The following is an 18,137-nucleotide window of genomic DNA, read 5'->3' as shown; positions in this document are numbered from 1 at the left end:
CTGCTAAGTTGCTTCAGTCGTGTCAGACTCTGTGCGACCCCATGGACTGCAGCCTACCAGGATCCTCCGTCCATGGGATTTGCCAGGCAAGAGTACTGGAGTGGGTTGCCATTGCTTTCTAAGACTAGCGTGTGAGATGAGTGCAATTATAAAACCCATAGAGAAAAGCTAAAACAAACAAAATGACTTTTTTTCATCAAATACAGTAGGTGCATCAGAATACAAGTAGGTGCAGCCAAATGGCTGCAGGAAGAAGACAAGTGTGGTATTAGTGAAATCCCCCCCCCCAAAAAAAACAAAGGTAAGGCAAAAAGACTTCTAAGAATCCCAGAAACGGAATTGTCAGCATGTATTCACTTCTAAAGCAGAGTTCCTACTCCTCATAGAATGCTCAGCTGATATGAGCAGACAGATCTACAGCAGAGCTCGTAAGTGAGAAGGGAACACCAAATTAAATTCAGGTGGTGGTGGGTTGATGTAGGTAGTAGGCATTTTTGAAGTTAGCCAGGTGAAGCTCTCTTCCAGGACAGAGCCTGACAAAGAGGAGAGTTTACTTGGAGAATTAAATCGAGAAAGAGAAGGATGAAATGGTTAAGAAAAGGGATGTTACAGATAAAATTGGGGAAGGAAAGGAGGAGACACATCTCAACAAGGTCAGACTTTTGAACAGCTCAGAATAACTACAGGAGAGAAAGGGGGAGTCGTGAAGCTAGGTATGTCTCCTTGCCCACACTTCCCTGCTGAGTTCAGGGAAATCATCTTGCTTTATACTTGAGCAACAGAAAAAGATGTCTAATCCTGAACAGAGTTATGTAACAAAGTTATGGAAAAGCCTCCTTTTTAAGAAGACTAGAAAATTATTGAACCAAGTCCTTTATTAAGTGGTAACAATTGATTGTGTTATAAGATCATATGGTAGACGAGAGAAAGATGATGTTTTCTGTGGGGCTTATTTGCATTAGTTGTTCTCAAGTTTTGGCAAAAAAAAAAAAAAGCTATATTAATATAACTTCCACAACATACATAAAACTTCGAGAGGTGGAATTTTTTGCTTGGTGGTTTCTCATAGTTAAAATGCATCACTGGGTCAGTAAAATATCTTCAAACTTCAAGAAACTTTCCATGATATTCGAGAAGATAGAAGATGTGTGCACAGTGATGGATGACAACATGAATGTAGATCTATTAAATTCAGGAGCTAGCATCATTAATGCCAGTAATTATTTCAAGCAGTGACTGCCCAGAGGAAAAGTGGTCTGAGCCACCACAGAAAACAACTTAGCAATAGCTTTGGGGCATTGTACAGATTTACAAGTCTATACACACTCATTACTTGGGCTTTTCTTTTCTTTGTTCAAACACCTATGGTGAGTATAGTGAGACTGGACTAAAGGGCTAAAAGAAATAGGCACGCACTTGTAGTGGCACTTACAGATAGAGTACAGGTTTTGATTAAATGTGAAGCCTTTGCCTCTTTTTCCAGCTGGGCCCTAACTGAACTTCCATTTTTCTAGGCTCAGCTTCTGAAATTTTCAGCTTACTTTTTTCTTTCCTCTTACATTTTATTGATTGGTACATCTTTAATGAAAAAAAAAATGTATTTTGTTTTGTTAATTGCATAAATATGCATCTATTTGGCATGATTGCAGCCCTTATGTAACTGCCAAAGACAAGCTTGTCAAAACTGATGTTTGAGATAATTGTATAAACTCAGATATCAAGTATATATTTAAAATATTTAATATATTAATAAGTCATAGCATCAACAGCAACATTTTTAACTGAGGAAGACAGGTGCCATTTTTACAAATAAATCCAGTGATAAAAATTCTGAAATAATGCCTCACTGTTAAGGTTTGAGTAAGGTACTAAATTACTCTTTGCAACTTTGTTTTTTTACTGCTTAACTTTTTCCAATTCCAATTTTCCATTGATTCATTAAAATAAAAACTTCTCAGTTCAAATAAAAAAGAAAAGCAACAAAACAAAAGAAACAGAAAAGCAAACTCTTTTGGCTTGGACTGCTGATGTAGCCTATTTAATCTCTTCACCTCCACTTCTGCCTCTGCTCTACACTTGACCACCATTTATTCTGTTACCAAAATATCTTCCTGTCACATTTATCATCCTTCCTTCCAAAGTCCTATCAAAATATTATAGCAAATGGGTGGAAAAAATTAGCCTGTAACAGCTTTGTGCATTGGATTTGGGAATATCAGAAAACCAAAGGATCAAGATGATTTCTGCAAGATGGAAAGAAGGGACTATTGAGAGATAAGCCAGGGTTGGAAGTAAATCTTGAATAGATACAGAGAAAGGGGCCCATCAAAAAATAGCTATTCCTGGTATAGTTATCATGTATGGGGGGCAGCTTAGGCAATGGGGGCAGAAGTCAAAGTTGGGTACTTTCTGAGAACATGGAACATTATACTCAGGAAGAGCTAGGGCTCAGACTGGAGTTCCAGGGGTTAATACATAGTCAATCTACCTGCTTAGTTCATACTTGCACAAAGTAAAATCTACCAGTGGACAATATTAACACATATTTGTTAGACAGATTAATAAACAAATGTGGAATGATTACTTCTGTTATAATCAGAAGTAACCATAAGGAAAATCATTGACTGAACTGCGTTCCTGAAAGCCCTCAGTTCCAGACCCACAGTTATAGAAATTTCAACTCCACTCATTCCTCAGATGAGACTGGAAAAATCAGGAGAAAATCCTCATCAACAACCCTTTTCAAGAGTTCACACTTTCTCAGCCCCCAATATCAATTCATGATTGCTCCTGAGCTTCTTTATACTCTCCAGCCTCAACCATTATTGCAATAGTAGGTTTTAACTCCTCTCCAGTTGTTCGTAATTGTGCAGTGTTGTAAGTGCCTACCATCCTTCTCCAGATCATTCCATGGGAGCTTTAGCTCCTTCCACTGCAACAGAGAAATTTCTCTGTGACATTGATTTCAGTCACCTTAGACCATTGGATTTCTAAATGATGAAACTCTTGTTCCACCCTAAATAGCTATATTCTTTTAGGAAGTTATGTCACCTGCCTCAAGAACTAGGCTTGAACTCTGTCCTGGTCTTGGCCAAATTTTTTTTACTCAAGACACTTCATCCTGATATTTGCAAACATGATCATCTATCTCTTTGAACTGCCTAGTGCATCTCATGCACAGAGAATTCTAGTGGCCTACTAAGATGATTCAGATTTCCTGAAATGAATGGACCCTCTAAAGTGAATAGTCATCATTGTCTACTTAAGGTGTTTGGATGTTTTCTATTTGAGTAGCACACTAACTATTGAATATATTATTTGTTAATGATGAAGTATTTTAGTGTCTGATAGAAGAAATTTTCACATATAGAGGTATAGGGAAGTTATTCTGGCTTATATATGATTTAACTTGAACTTTATTTTTATTGGAAGACTCTGTTTGTGACCTATTAAACATGCATGGTACATCTGCTTTAACCATTAAATAAAACAATATATTTAAAAATCAAAATGGATTAACTGTGGTTCAGACATTCAAAATGGATGTGAGTGGCCATTGTGGATATGGTTTTAGACACATTCCTGCATCACTGAGATTTTAATTTTCTGAACCCTATCAGACTCAAGGACATTACCAGCCATTCTTAAAATAGTATCTGCTAGTAGCTGCCAGCTCCAGTACTCTTGCCTGGATAATCCCATGGATGGAGGAGCCTGGTAGGCTTCAGTCCATGGGGTCGCTAAGAGTCAGACACGACTGAGCGTCTTCATTTTCACTTTTCACTTTCATGCATTGGAGAAAGAAATGGCAACCCACTCCCGTGTTCTTGCCTGGAGAATCCCAGGGATGGAGGGAGCCTGGTGGGCTGCCGTCTATGAGGTTGCACAGAGTCGAACACGACTGAAGCGACTTAGCAGCAGCAGCAGTAGCTGCCAGATGCAATCTTATGATCTCAAGGTCTCCCCTTGTAACTACACAACTATTTCAGACCCCAACCAATCCTTGCTTAATGTGTACCCTTAGTTCTTGCCAGATCAAATCTTACTGACAATTTATGTAATATTGTGGGTCTTGCCTTTATAAGGTTCCCATTTTGTAGTCTGTTGTTGTTGTTTAGTCACTAAGTCATGTCTGACTTTTTGTGACCCCATGGACTGCAGCATGCCAGGCTTTCCTGTTCTTCACCATCTTCTGGAGTTGCTCAAACTCATGTCCATTGAGTCAATGATTCCATCCAATCATTGCATCCTCTGTTGCACCCTTCTCCTCTTGCTCTCAATCTTTCCTAGCATCAAGGTTAATGAGTTGGCTCTTCTCATCAGGTGGCCAAAGTACTGGGGCTCAGCTTCAGCATTAGTCCTTCTAGTGAATATTCGGGGTTGATTTCCTTTAGGATTGACTGGTTCGATTTACTTCTGTCCAAGGGACTCTCAAGAGTCTTCTCCAGCACAATTCAAAAGCATCAGTTCTTCGGTTCTCAGCCTACATTATGGTCCAACTATCACGTTGGTACATGACTACCAGAAAAACCACAGCTTTCATGAGATGGACCTTTGTCGGCAGAGTGATGTCTCTACTTCTTTATATACTGCATAGGTTGTCTTTGCTTTTCTTCCAAGGAGCAAGTGTCTTTTAATTTCATGGCTGCAGTCACCATCTGTAGTGATTTTGGAGGACCCCAAAATAAAATTTGTCACTGGTACTACTTTTTCCCTATCTATTTTCCATGAAGTGATGGGACAGGATGTCATGATCTTAGTTTTTTAAATGTTGAGTTGTAAGCTTTTTCACTCTCCTGTTTCACCCTCATCAAGAGGCTCCTTAGTTCCTCTTTGCTTTCTGCCATAAGGGTGCTATCATCTGCATATCTGAGATTGTTGATATTTCTCACAGCGATCTATGCCAGCTTGAGCTCCATCCAGCCTGGCATTTTGCATGATGTACTCGGCATAGTACATCACTGAGGATGGTGACTGCAGCTGTAAAATCAGAAGATGATTGCTTCTTGGCAGGAAAGCTATGACAAACCTAGACAGTTTGTTGAAAAGCAGAGACATTACTCTGTTGACAAAGCTCCACTTATTCAAGGCTATGGTCTTCCCAGTGGTCACGTATGGTTGTGAGAGCTGGACTATAAAGAAGGCAGAGGCCAAATAGTTGATGCCTTTGAACTGTGGTACTGGAGAAGACTCCTGAAAGTCCCTTGGACAGCCAGATCAAAACCAGTAAATCTTAAGAAAAATAAACCCTGAATACTCATTGAAAGGACTGATGCTGAAGTTCAAGTATTTTGGTCATATGATGTGAACAGCTGACTTATAGATTGCTGGGATAGATTGAGGGCAGAAAGAGGAGAGAATGTCAGAGAATGAGATGGCTTGATGGCATCAACAATTCAATGGACCTGAACTTGGGCAAACTTCAGGAGATGGTGAGTGACAGGGTGGCCTAGAGTGCTGCAGTTCATGGGGTAGCAAACAGTTGGACATGACTGAGTGACTGAACAACAACACTCTTCATAGAAGTTAAATAAGCAGGGTGACAACATAAAGCCTTGATGTACTCCTTTCCCAATTTGGAACCAGTCAGTTGTTCCACATCTAGTTCTAACTTTTGCTTCTTGACCTGCATACAGGTTTCTCGGGAGGCAGGTAAGATGGTCTGGTATCCCCATGTCTTTAAGAATTTTCCACAGTTTGTTGTGATCCACACAAAGGCTTTAGCCAAGTCAGTGAAACAGAAGTAGATGTTTTTCTAGAATTCTCTTGCTCTATAATCCAGTGGATGTTGGCAATTTGATCTCTGGTTCCTCTGCCTTTACTAAATCCAACTTGTACATCTGGAAGTTCTTGGTTCATGTACTGATGAAGCCTAGCTTGAAGGATTTTGAGCATTACCTTGCTGACATATGAAAAGAGTGCCATTGAACTTTGAACATTCTTTGGCATTGCCCTTAGGGATTGGAATGAAAACTTGACATTTTCTAGTCCTGTGACCACTGCTGGGTTTTCCAAATTTGCGGGCATATTGAGTGCAGCACTTTCACAGCATCATCTTATAGGTTTTGAAAGAGCTCAGCTGGAATTCCATCACCTCCACTAGCTTTGTTTGTAGTAATACTTCCTAAAGCCCCTTGACATCACACTGTAGGATGTCTGGCTCTAGGTGAGTGACCACACCATTGTGGTTATCTGGGGCATTAAGACTCTTTTTGTATAGTTCTTCTGTATATTCTTGCCACCTCTTCTTACCTCTTCAGCTTCTGTCAGGTCCTTGCTATTACTGTCCTTTATTGTGCCCATCTTTGTATGAAATATTTCTTTGGTATCTCCAATTTTCTTGAAGAGATCTCGTTTTGCCATTCTACTATTTTCCTCTATTTCTCTGCATTGTTCACATAAGAAGACTTTCATCTCTCTCCTCGCTAGTCTCTGAAACTCTGCATTCAATTGTGTATTTCTTTCCCTTTCTCCTGTCCCTTTCACGTCTCTTTTCTCAGCTCTTTGTAAGATCTCTCAGACAACCGCTTTGCCCTGTTTCATCTCTCTGTCTTTGGGATGGTTTTGGTCACTGTTGCCTGTACAATGTTATGAACCTCTGTCCGTCATTCTTCAGGCATTCTATCTACAAGATTTTGTAGTCTGGTGGAACACAATTCAAGTGCTTCTTGAATCTCTCTTCCAGGCTACAGTCCTCAGTGGTTCAAATTCTATTCTTTTCTATTCCTTTTCTATTTTTTTCTATTCCTATTACAGATTGGTTTGCTGATTATTTTAACATATCAATTATTTTTTACTCTTGAAAAGCAATTATATATTATGAATTTATTCACTTGAAGGTATCAGTTCACTTGGTTTTTGGTTTTTTTTTTTCAGTTCACTTGGTTTACCTAGTCATACCATGTTATTTTGACCTCAGATCCCTCATTGCCTTTTCCTCACTTATCTAAGTTTTTTTTCACCATGTCCCAAAGGTTAAGATTGGTCTAGCCATACTGATTGTGGCTAATTCTCAGTGGTTTAACACTGGGCAGTCAAAACAGGAACTTTTACAACTTAAAAAGTTGAAAGAATACCTGTGTGAGAAATTTGAGCCAAAAAAATTAACTTGATGCTGTGTATTTTGTTTCTTGATCTTTTGTTCCACCACGACAGACTTTTTCTTCATCTCTTTTATCCCCCTTCCATTCCTATGAGAACCCTTGCACCCTCCACCACATTGATGCTAACAACCTAATTTGTATTTTTCTGTATTTTTGTGTTCATATAACAATTCACACACACACACGTGTACACATACATACTTTGTTTAACAATGGAATCGGTTCATAGACTTATTTTGTGTGTATTTTTTTTTTTTTTTTTTGCATTCAAGAATACTTCTTGAGAATCTTTCGGGTTAGCTGATGGATCTCTAAGTCACTCATTTCAGTGGTACAGTGTGTGGATGCACTTTTTAGTTAGTCCTTCTGTTGATGGACATCCACTGTTTCCAGTTTTTCATCATTAGAAACAATGCTGCCATAAATATCCTTGTACTAATGTCTTTCATATGGGTACCTTTATTCCTGTGAGAATCAGCTCCTAGGAGAGGAATTGCTGGGTCTGTAGGTATATGTATTTCTAATTTTACTAGGTGTGGCTGAATTCCTTTCCAGGACTTTTCTTCTCTGCCAACTATACACAAAAAGTATTTCTCTAGAGGTTTTCCTTCTTACCAACTACAAAATTTTAAAGGTCTATCTCACTAAACTTCAAATGCTCAATATTTTAAAGGATGAATTGTTACCAACAATATTGCTTTTCATTAAACATGGCTCAATATAAATTTTATGAACCCAAGCACTATAGTTTCTCTTAATTTTCCAACCTTATCTGCACTAGCAATTTAACCATCAGATTTAGAAAACAAAGGAGACTAAACAGATGTTTTTTCCTACTATTTTCCTGGGTACTCAATATCCTTAAAATGCAATTTACTGCCAAATTTACTTTAATGCTTTAAAATCTTGCCTTGCAGGATTCAAATAAAGAATTCGCTCCCCTTCCCACCTCTGTGCTTAACACGGTTTTCCTGTTGGCTAGGGATTTTGTTTAAACTGAAATTAAGGAGGATGGGAATAAGATGAGGCCACATGATAACATCTCAGTCATACTGAATTCTCAATAAGGGATTCTAATAAGCAGAAGTTTTTCTGCTGTGGTTTCTACTGTTTTAAGACAATCTTTCTTGCTTAATACCTGGGTATCATTTCTGAGGCGTCAGATGCCCATCAAGTACTGGTTAATTATAGACCAGATTCAAAAAGTATTCACTTATTTCACTGATACATCTATAAAAGAGTAGCTCAGGATTATAATATTCTCACAACTAATCTTAAAATAATGTTTTATTTAAACTAAAAATATGTATATTCATAAAATAGGTCAAGTTTCCATGACTGCACAACAAAGGTGTCATCTCTGTCACTATTCTACATTATTTATAACTCCTGAGTATTTTTTTAAATGAGAAATAACAAGGACATTTGCATTTTAGTACTTGGTATGTCCATAACCCTCATTGTTTTGTAATCTCATTTAACAAGTTTACTTTGAAAATGCCAGAGGAATCTGGGAATGATCACTTGAAACTTTTGGTCGGCAATCTGTGCCTCACTATGAATTAAGCTGCAGTAAAATGGCACATAGTATTATAGGAAAAGTCAGACTAGGATGACCCCAAGAAGTCATGTACCCTTGACTACACCAGAAGAAATGAGGTCTACAAACATTCAGGTGCTGAGAGGACCTGGTTAGTTGTTTATGGTACCAAGGCCAGAGTACATGGTTATTGACATTCTATCCTAGTGTTCTTCACTGCACAATGTAACATGATTATACGTGAAGAAATTAAAGTTAGGTAAAGTTCTAGACTGTGAAATACAGAACAGAGGTGACTCAGGAGGAGAACTGATAGGATTAAATTAGTTGGTTCCCTTAGGAAAACTGATGGCAAATAAAGAGGTGGAAGGGTGATGGAGAAGAGATATTGATATCAGGTTTCCTAAGTGACAACTTTGTCCAGGGCCTATGCTGTAGACATACAGCATTTTAAATCAGTAGTAAACCTATTGTTCGGAGAAGGCAATGGCACCCCACTCCAGTACTCTTGCCTGGAAAATCCCATGGACGGAGAAGCCTGGAAGGCTGCAGTCCATGGGGTTGCTGAGGGTCGGACACGACCTCACTTTCATTTTTCACTTTCATGCATTGGAGAAGGAAATGGCAACCCACTCCAGTGTTCTTGCCTGGAGAATCCCAGGGACGGGGGAGCCTGGTGGACTGCCGTCTATGGGATCGCACAGAGTCGGACACGACTGAAGTGACTTAGCAGCAAACCTATTGTCAAGACCCTCTCACAAAGTAAAAGTAGTATGGATAGTTGCTTTCAAGGTTACATCCTTTCATCTACTCTCCAGGGCTGTTTTACAATAGTCAAGAGGATTCTCTATAGGCTTTATTTTAGTTTTTGCTCTCATTAAGGACTCATAAACGTAATTACTTAATATTCTTTAAGAAACACAGCTTGAAATAATTACTTCTTAGAAAAATTTAGCAGTGCTCATTCAGACTCTCTTGAACAGATTCTTGTTCTAGAACTGCTAAAGGTTTTATTTATCCTTTTGTTCTGAATGTAAACCTCTTAACCTTCACATGGCTTGTAGAATTGCATTTCAAAAACCACTTAAGGAGAAATTTTTTAAAAACCTACATGAGGTCACTTTGAAGGATGTTCCTTATTAGCATAACTGTGTGTGTGTGTGTGTGCTCAGCTGCTTTGCAATCCCATGGACTGTAGCCCACCATGCTCCTCTCTCCATGGAACTCTCCAGGCAACAATACTGGAGGGAGTTATCATTTGCTCCTTCAGGGGAATCTTCCTGACCCAGGGATTGAATTCCCTTCTTTTACCTCTCCTGTGCTGGCAGGCAGATTCTTAACTATTGGGCCAGGTGGGAAGCCCTATTAGCATAAATCACAGCTTAAAATTTCTAGAGATGTGAACTATTGGTAACTACTTTAAGGTATATGCTATATGGTAAAAGAAAAAAGAAAAAAATGGTCTTAAATAAATGGTTTTAAGCATAACATTTCATTCATAATGGATCAATAAAATTTGTTGAATAAACAAAATACAGTATGTTACTCTACTGCTGAAAAACTTTCAGTGTTATAAAATACAGGAGAAAGTCTGAATTATTTGGCCAATCGAGCTTATCTTCCAGTACTTTTTCCCTTAAGCAAAACCTTCATTCTAACCAGAGCTCTCTACTGGAGTTCCACTGCTCCTGCAGTCTCACTCTGTCCAGGCTGTTCCCTCTGCAGCCCCATCCCCTGTGCTCCCGGGTGCTGTGCTTTACTCCAGTCCCTTCAGATGAAAATCCTGCCCCTCCCACAATCAGCTGAAGGTATTTACTCCTCCCTCTGAATTTTCCTATCACCAATTGCTCCGGATATTGCTCAAGATTTTAAAAATAGGAACGTGTACATTTGTCTTTTCTGTTGTATGAGTTTTATCCCTCTCAGTCATATAAGCATCTTGAAGGTAGAGATTAATTGTCTTATATTTGATGTTGTAGACTTTCAAGTACTCATCAGTTTGAAATGTATTTCGTTATCAATCCTATAATATGGAAGTCTGAGTTTAAATATTCATCACTGCTTATATTAATAAACATAAACAAGAATTTTCAAATGATGACACAATATGACCACAATTTTGTCCATACGTAAAAATTGTATTTCACTTCATGACAAATATTGGAGATATATATATACACACACACATATGTATATAATGTTAAAAGAGATTATATTTGGGTGGTAGAGTTGTAAAGATGAAATATGAGTACAGGTACATTGAAAACAATCAATTACTATACAAAACTAGTTTTGACACTTCTTGCATTTATTCTGTCTTTTCAGTGATGTTATTAGATGTATTTTGCTTATTCTTCTAGATCTGTCACTTCTATTTCCTGTTTTCTCTCTCTCTCTCTTTTTTTTTTTTTTTTGCATTTAACTCTTTGGGTAAAATCAGGCTTTCTGAAATCCCAGTGAGCCTAAGGATGTGATGATGTTCAAGTATGCCTGAGACCTGTTTCAGCTTTTTTCCCTAGGATGGACATGGAGTTTGGGTCAAGAACCAGCAAAACCAAATGCTGTAAATATTTCTTTAACCAGAAGAACATGAATAGTTCGAGCAAGCTCTTCCTGAATAATGATATGAGCTCCAAGAATAAAATAATGGTAATAAAAGAAATTGAGTTTTTTGGAATCTTAGAACACATTTTGCTGATTCGATGGCAGATAAGCTTCCCTTGTTATTGACTTAGGGGCCAAGAAAGGAGAAATAGGTAATAAACGCTTTAAAAAATATCAAAAGAGTAATATTCAAAATACCTAACTCTGGTCAAATTTGAGTTCAAGGATGAGATTGATACCCTAAATGTCTGTATCTTTAGATGTCCCAGCCTTCATCTATAGAAACAAGACTTCCTTGATAGTACACTTATCTGCTAGTCAGATGGTAACTATTATATCTAGAAAATTGTTTGCTAATTGCTAAAATATCAATGAAGGGTATGATGGAACATTCTTAATTGTATTTGTGCTAGACAATACATTCAGATTTTCAATATGAAATCTTATAAAAACTATGAAACTAAGATTTTGCCTATCTAGGGACATCAAAAATTATTCTGAAAGAGGAGCAGAAATGGGGAAACTCAAAGAAGCTGACAGGATATATAACGCTAGATATATATATATATATATATATATATATATATATATATATATATATATATATATGATTTCAGTCACTTAACACAAGGTTCATTTCTTCCTCAGGTCACTGTCCAATGTGGGCTGATAGGGAGGATTTTGCTCTTCAAAAATTTAAGCATTTAGGCTTCAGGGGCACCAGAAAAGAGAAAAGAAAGCACACCTGCTCCTTAGGCTTTGGTCTGCTCACTTAACACTAGTTAGCTGACTCATTATTGCCAAATTTAGACTTAAATGGAAGAAAGTAGGGAAAACCACTAGACCATTCAGGTAAGATCCAAATCAAACTCCTTATGATTATACAGTGGAAGTGAGAAATAGATTTAAGGGACTAGATCTGACAGAGTGCCTGATGAACTATGGACAGAGGTTTGTGACATTGTACAGGAGATGGATCAAGACCATCCCCATGGAAAAGAAATGCAACAAAGCAAAATGGCTGTCTGAGGAGGCCTTACAAATAGCTGTGAAAAGAAGAGAAGCGAAAAGCAAAGGATAAAAGGAAAGATATGAACATCTGAATGTAGAGTTCCAAACAATAGCAAGAAGAGATAAGAAAGCCTTCCTCAGCGATCAGTGCAAAGAAATAGAGGAAAACAACAGAATGGGAAAGACTAGAGATCTCTTCAAGAAAATTAGAGATACCAAGGGAACATTTCATGCAAAGATGGGCTTGATAAAGGACAGAAATGGTATGGACCTAACGGAATCAGAAGACATTAAGAAGAGGTGGCAAGAATACACAGAAGAATTGTACAAAAAGATCTTCACGTCCCAGATAATCACGATGGTGTGATCACTGACCTAGAGCCAGACATCCTGGAATGTGAAGTCAAGTGGGCCTTAGAAAGCATCACTGTGAACAAAGCTAGTGGAGGTGATGGAATTCCAGTTGAGCTATTTCAAATCCTGAAAGATGATGCTGTCAAAGTGCTGCACTCAATATGCCAGCAAATTTGGAAAACTCAGCAGTGGCCACAGGACTGGAAAAGGGAAGTTTTCATTCCAATCCCAAAGAATGGCAATGCCAAAGAATGCTCAAACTACCACACAATTGCACTCATCTCACACGCTAGTAAAGTAACGCTCAAAATTCTCCAAACCAGACTTCAGCAATACGTGAACTGTCAACTTCCAGATGTGCAAGCTGGTTTTAGAAAAGGCAGAGGAATGAGAGATCAAATTGCCAACATCCGCTGGATCATGGAAAAAGTAAGAAAGTTCCAGAAAAACATGTATTTCTGCTTTATTGACTATGCCAAAGCCTTTGACTGTATGGATCACAATAAACTGTGGAAAATTCTGAAAGAAATGGGAATACCAGACCACCTGACTGTCCTCTTGAGAAACCTATATGCAGGTCAGGAAGCAACAGTTAGAAGTGGACATGGAACAACAGACTGGTTCCAAATAGGAAAAGGAGTACGTCAAGGCTGTATATTGTCACCCTGCTTATTTAACTTCTATGCAGAGTACATCATGAGAAGCGCTGGGCTGGAAGAAGCACAAGCTGGAATCAAGATTGCCGGGAGAAATATCAATAACTTCAGATATGCAGATGACACCACCCTTATGGCAGAAAGTGAAGAGGAACTAAAAAGCCTCTTGATGAAAGTGAAAGAGGAGAGTGAAAAAGTTGGCTTAAAGCTCAACATTCAGAAAACGAAGATCATGGCATCTGGTCCCATCACTTCAAGGAAGATAGATGTGGAAACAGTGGAAACAGTGTGAGAGTTTATTTTGGGGGGCTCCAAAATCACTGCAGATAATAACTGCAGCCATGAAATTAAAAGATGCTTACTCCTTGGAAGAAAAGTTATGACCGACCTAGATAGCATATTGAAAAGCAGAGACATTACTTTGCCAACAAAGGTCCATCTAGTCAAGGCTGTGGTTTTTCCAGTGGTCATGTATGGATGTGAGAGTTGGACTGTGAAGAAAGCTGAGTGCCCAAGAATTGATGCTTTTGAACTGTGGTGTTGGAGAAGACTCTTGCGAGACCCTTGGACTGCAAGGAGATCCAACCAGTCCATTCTGAAGGAGATCAGCCCTGGGATTTCTTTGGAAGGAATGATGCTGAAGCTGAAGATCCAGTACTTTGGCCACCTCATGCGAAGAGTTGACTCATTGGAAAAGACTCTGATGCTGGGAGGGATTGCGGGCAGGAGAAGGGGACGACAGAGGATGAGATGGCTGAATGGCATCACTGACTGGATGGCTGTGAGTCTGAGTGAACTCCGGGAGTTGGTGATGGACACGGAGGCCTGGTGTGCTGCGATTCATAGGGTTTCAAAGAGTTGGACAATACTGAGCGACTGAACTGAACTGAATATACTTAACCCAGGAAGAAGTAACTGATTGGTGAACTAGTTTCTGCTATATCCATCATCCATTCTAATGAATACTTTTCAAATCTAAGTAATTTGATAGTAAAATACTAATTTGAAAACTTTTCTTTGAAAAACGTAAGAAAAACATAGTTATGGATATCATTTTGGTTTGGAGCATTTAGGTTTCCATTTTTTTATGATTTCCAGTGAAACTGCAGTTAATTACATTTGATGTTGTAAGAGGAATGACTATATTTTAGAAATGCCTAAGAAAGACCAACTTTAACATTTTTAAGAAAAGGCTAAATATTAAATGTGCTATTCAACAGAGAATAGCTGACGCGTATTATGGTAGCAGATAAATGCTTAAATCCAGGATTAGATGATCAAACAGCCAACATTTTAATAACTGTCTCCCCCAGTGTGTCTCAAAAGCCCTCTATTAGCAAACATGACAGTCCAATTATTTCTATGGTGCTTAGTGTTTCATGGTGGCCCATTGCCAGTGGTAGAATATGGGGTGGGAAATGTTCCAGTGATGGTAACTGATTTTAAAAGCTAAAATATTGCTAGCACTGAAAATGCATGGTTTATGTGAGGCTAACTGCCCTGACCCTGATTTAAACTCATCAGATAAGTAAATATATCAACACCTACTTTAATAACTTTCTCTTAATATTCTGCTGGAAAAAAATGTAGGTAGGTTAATTTTTCTACAAAGAACATGTGAATAAAAGTTTATGTCACAAAAAAGGAAACATTTATCTATCATTGGAGACTCTAAAACAATTCAGAAAATATATCAATAATTCCATATACATTGATCTGGTCTGCACTAATAATCTACAGTATAAAAAGTTACCTTTAAAAATAGGAAAGGAACATGGGAAAATTGAATAAACTACAATAAATGTCTTGCCTTGGACTGCACAGAACTATTTTTTTTTCTGCCATTTTTAAACTAGTAAGGAGAACATAAATAAGAAAATATAAAAGTACTCCATGGAAAGTCTGAATGAGGGAAAACGTTAGAACTGTACCTAACAGTGCCTGATCAATAGGAGGAAGTTAATAAAGGTACACTGAATGACTGTGGAATATTCTGAAAGAGATGGGAATACCAGACCACCTAACCTGCCTCTTGAGAAATCTGTATGCAGGTCAGAAAGCAACAGTTAGAACTGGACATGGAACAACAGACTGGTTCCAAATAGGAAAAGGAGTATGTGAAGGCTGTATATTGTCACCCTGCTTATTTAACTTCTATGCAGAGTACATCATGAGAAACGCTGGACTGGAAGAAACACAAGCTGGAATCAAGATTGCTGGGAGAAATATCACCTCAGATATGTAGATGACACCACCCTTATGGCAGAAAGTGAAGAGGAAATAAAAAGCCTCTTGATGAAAGTGAAAGTGGAGAGTGAAAAGTTGGCTTAAAGCTCAACATTCAGAAAACGAAGACCATGGCATCTGGTCCCATCACTTCATGGGAAACAGATGGGGAAAGAGTGGAAACAGTGTCAGACTTTATTTTTTTTAGGGCTCCAAAATCACTGCAGATAGTGACTGCAGCCATGAAATTAAAAGACGTTTACTCCTTGTAAGGAAAGTTATCACCAACCTAGATAACATATTCAAAAGCAGAGATATTACTTTGCCTACACAGGTTCGTCTAGTCAAGGCTATGGTTTTTCCTCTGGTCATGTATGGATGTGAGAGTTGGACTGTGAAGAAGGCTGAGCACGGAAAAATTTATTCTTTTGAACTGTGGTATTGGAGAAGACTCTTATGAGTCCCTTGGACTGCAAGGAGATCCAACCAGTCCATTCTGAAGGAGATCAGCCCTGCGATTTCTTTGGAAGGAATGATGCTAAAGCTGAAGATCCAGTACTTTGGCCACCTCATGGAAGAGTTGACTCATTGGAAAAGACTGATGCTGGGAGGGATTGTGGGCAGGAAGAGAAGGGGAGGACAGAGGATGAGATGGCTGGATAGCCTTGAGTCTGAGTGAACTCCGGGAATTGGTGATGGACAGGGAGGCCTGGCGTGCTGCGATTCATGGGATTGCAAAGAGTCGGACACGACTGAACGACTGAACTGAACTGAATGACTAAATGAATGATTAAACAATAGAGCTGAAAGAGGATTGAACTCTGAAGGACAAGGCTCAGACTATGCTATCACTAGCTAGCCACATAGTAGCAAGTAATCAGTTCAGTTCAGTCGTTCAGTCATGTCCAACTCTTTGTGACCCCATGGACTGCAGCACGCCAGGCTTCCCTGTCCATTACCAACTCTGAGAGCGTGCTCAAACTCATATCGAATTGAATCAGTGATACCATCCAACATCTCATCCTGTCATCCCCGTCTCCTCCTGCCTTAATTTTTCCCCAGTATCAGGGTCTTTTCCAGTGAGTCAGTTCTTCACATTAGCTGGCCAAAGTTTCAGCTTCAGCATCAGTCCTTCCAATGAATATTTAGGACTGATTTCCTTTAGGATTGACTGGTTGGACCTCCTTGCAGTCCAAGGGACTCTCAAGAGTCCTCTCCAATACCACAGTTCAAAAGCATCAATTCTTCTGCACTCAGCTTTCTTTACAGTCCAACTCGCATAACCCTACATGACTACTGGAAAAAGCATAGCTTTGGCCATATGGACCATGTTGGCAGAGTAATGTCTCTCCTTTTTAATATGCTGTCTAGGTTGGTCATAGCTTTTCTTCCAAGGAGCAAGCGTCTTTTAATTTCATGGCTTCAGTCAACACCCACAGTGATTTTGGAGCCCAAGAAAATACAGTCTCTTACTGTTTCCATTGTTTCCCCATCTATTTGCCATGAAGTCATGGGACTGGATGCCATGATCTTAGTTTTCTGAATGTTGAGTTTTAAGCCAACTTTTTCACTCTTCTCTTTCACTTTCATCAAGAGGCTCTTTAGTTTTTCTTTGCTTTCTGCCATAAGGGTGGTGTCATCTGCATATCTGAGGTTGTTGTTATTTCTCCTGGCAATCTTGATTCCAGCTTGTGTTTCATCCAGCCCAGCATTTCACATGATGCATTTTGCATATAACTTAAATAAGCAGGGTGACAATATACAGCCTTGACATACTCTTTTCCTGATTTGGAACCAGTCTGTTGTTGCATGTCCAGTTCTAACTGTCATTTCTTGGCCTGCATACAGATTTCTCAAGAGGCAGGTAAGGTTGAGAGGTATTCCCATCTCTTGAAGAATTTTCCAGTTTGTTGTGATACACACAGTCAAAGGCTTTGGAGTAGTCAATAAAGCAGAAGTAGGTATTTTTCTGGAACTCTCTTGCTTTTTCAAAGATCCAACAGATGTTGGCAATTTGATCTCTGGTTCCTCTGCCTTTTCTAAGTCCAGCTTGATCATCTGGAATTTTGAGCATTACTTTTCCAGTTTTTGAGATGAATGCAGTTGTGTGGTAGTTTGAGCATTCTTTGGCATTGCCCTTCTTTGGGACTGACAAAGATAGGCAGTCCCTTGGCCACTGCTGAGTTTTCCAAATTTGCTGGTATATTGAGTGCAGCACTTTCACAGCATTGTCTTTCAGGATTTGAAATAGCTCAACTGAAATTCCATCACCTCCACTAGCTTTGTTCGTAGTGATGCTTCCTAAGGCCCACTTGATTTCACATTCCAGTATGTCTGGCTCTAGGTGAGTGATCACACCATCATGGTTATCTGGGTCATGAAGATATTTTTTGGATAGTTCTTCTGTGGATTCTTTCCACTTCTTAATATCTTCTGCTTCTGTTATGTCCATACCATTTCTGTCCTTTATTGTGCCCATCTTTGTGTGAAATATTCCCTTGGTATCTGTAACTTTCTGGAAAAGATCTCTAGTCTTTCCCATTCTATTCTTTTCCCCTATTTCTTTGCACTAAGGAAGGCTTTCTTATCTCTCCTTGCTAGTCTTTGGAACAGATATTTGAAGATGGATATAAGAACATTTGA

Source organism: Bos indicus, chromosome 9 (assembly GCF_029378745.1).
Source record: "Bos indicus isolate NIAB-ARS_2022 breed Sahiwal x Tharparkar chromosome 9, NIAB-ARS_B.indTharparkar_mat_pri_1.0, whole genome shotgun sequence".
Lineage (NCBI taxonomy): Eukaryota > Metazoa > Chordata > Mammalia > Artiodactyla > Bovidae > Bos > Bos indicus.
The sequence above is the reverse complement of the archived record's forward strand: the minus strand, read 5'-3'. Positions refer to the sequence as shown.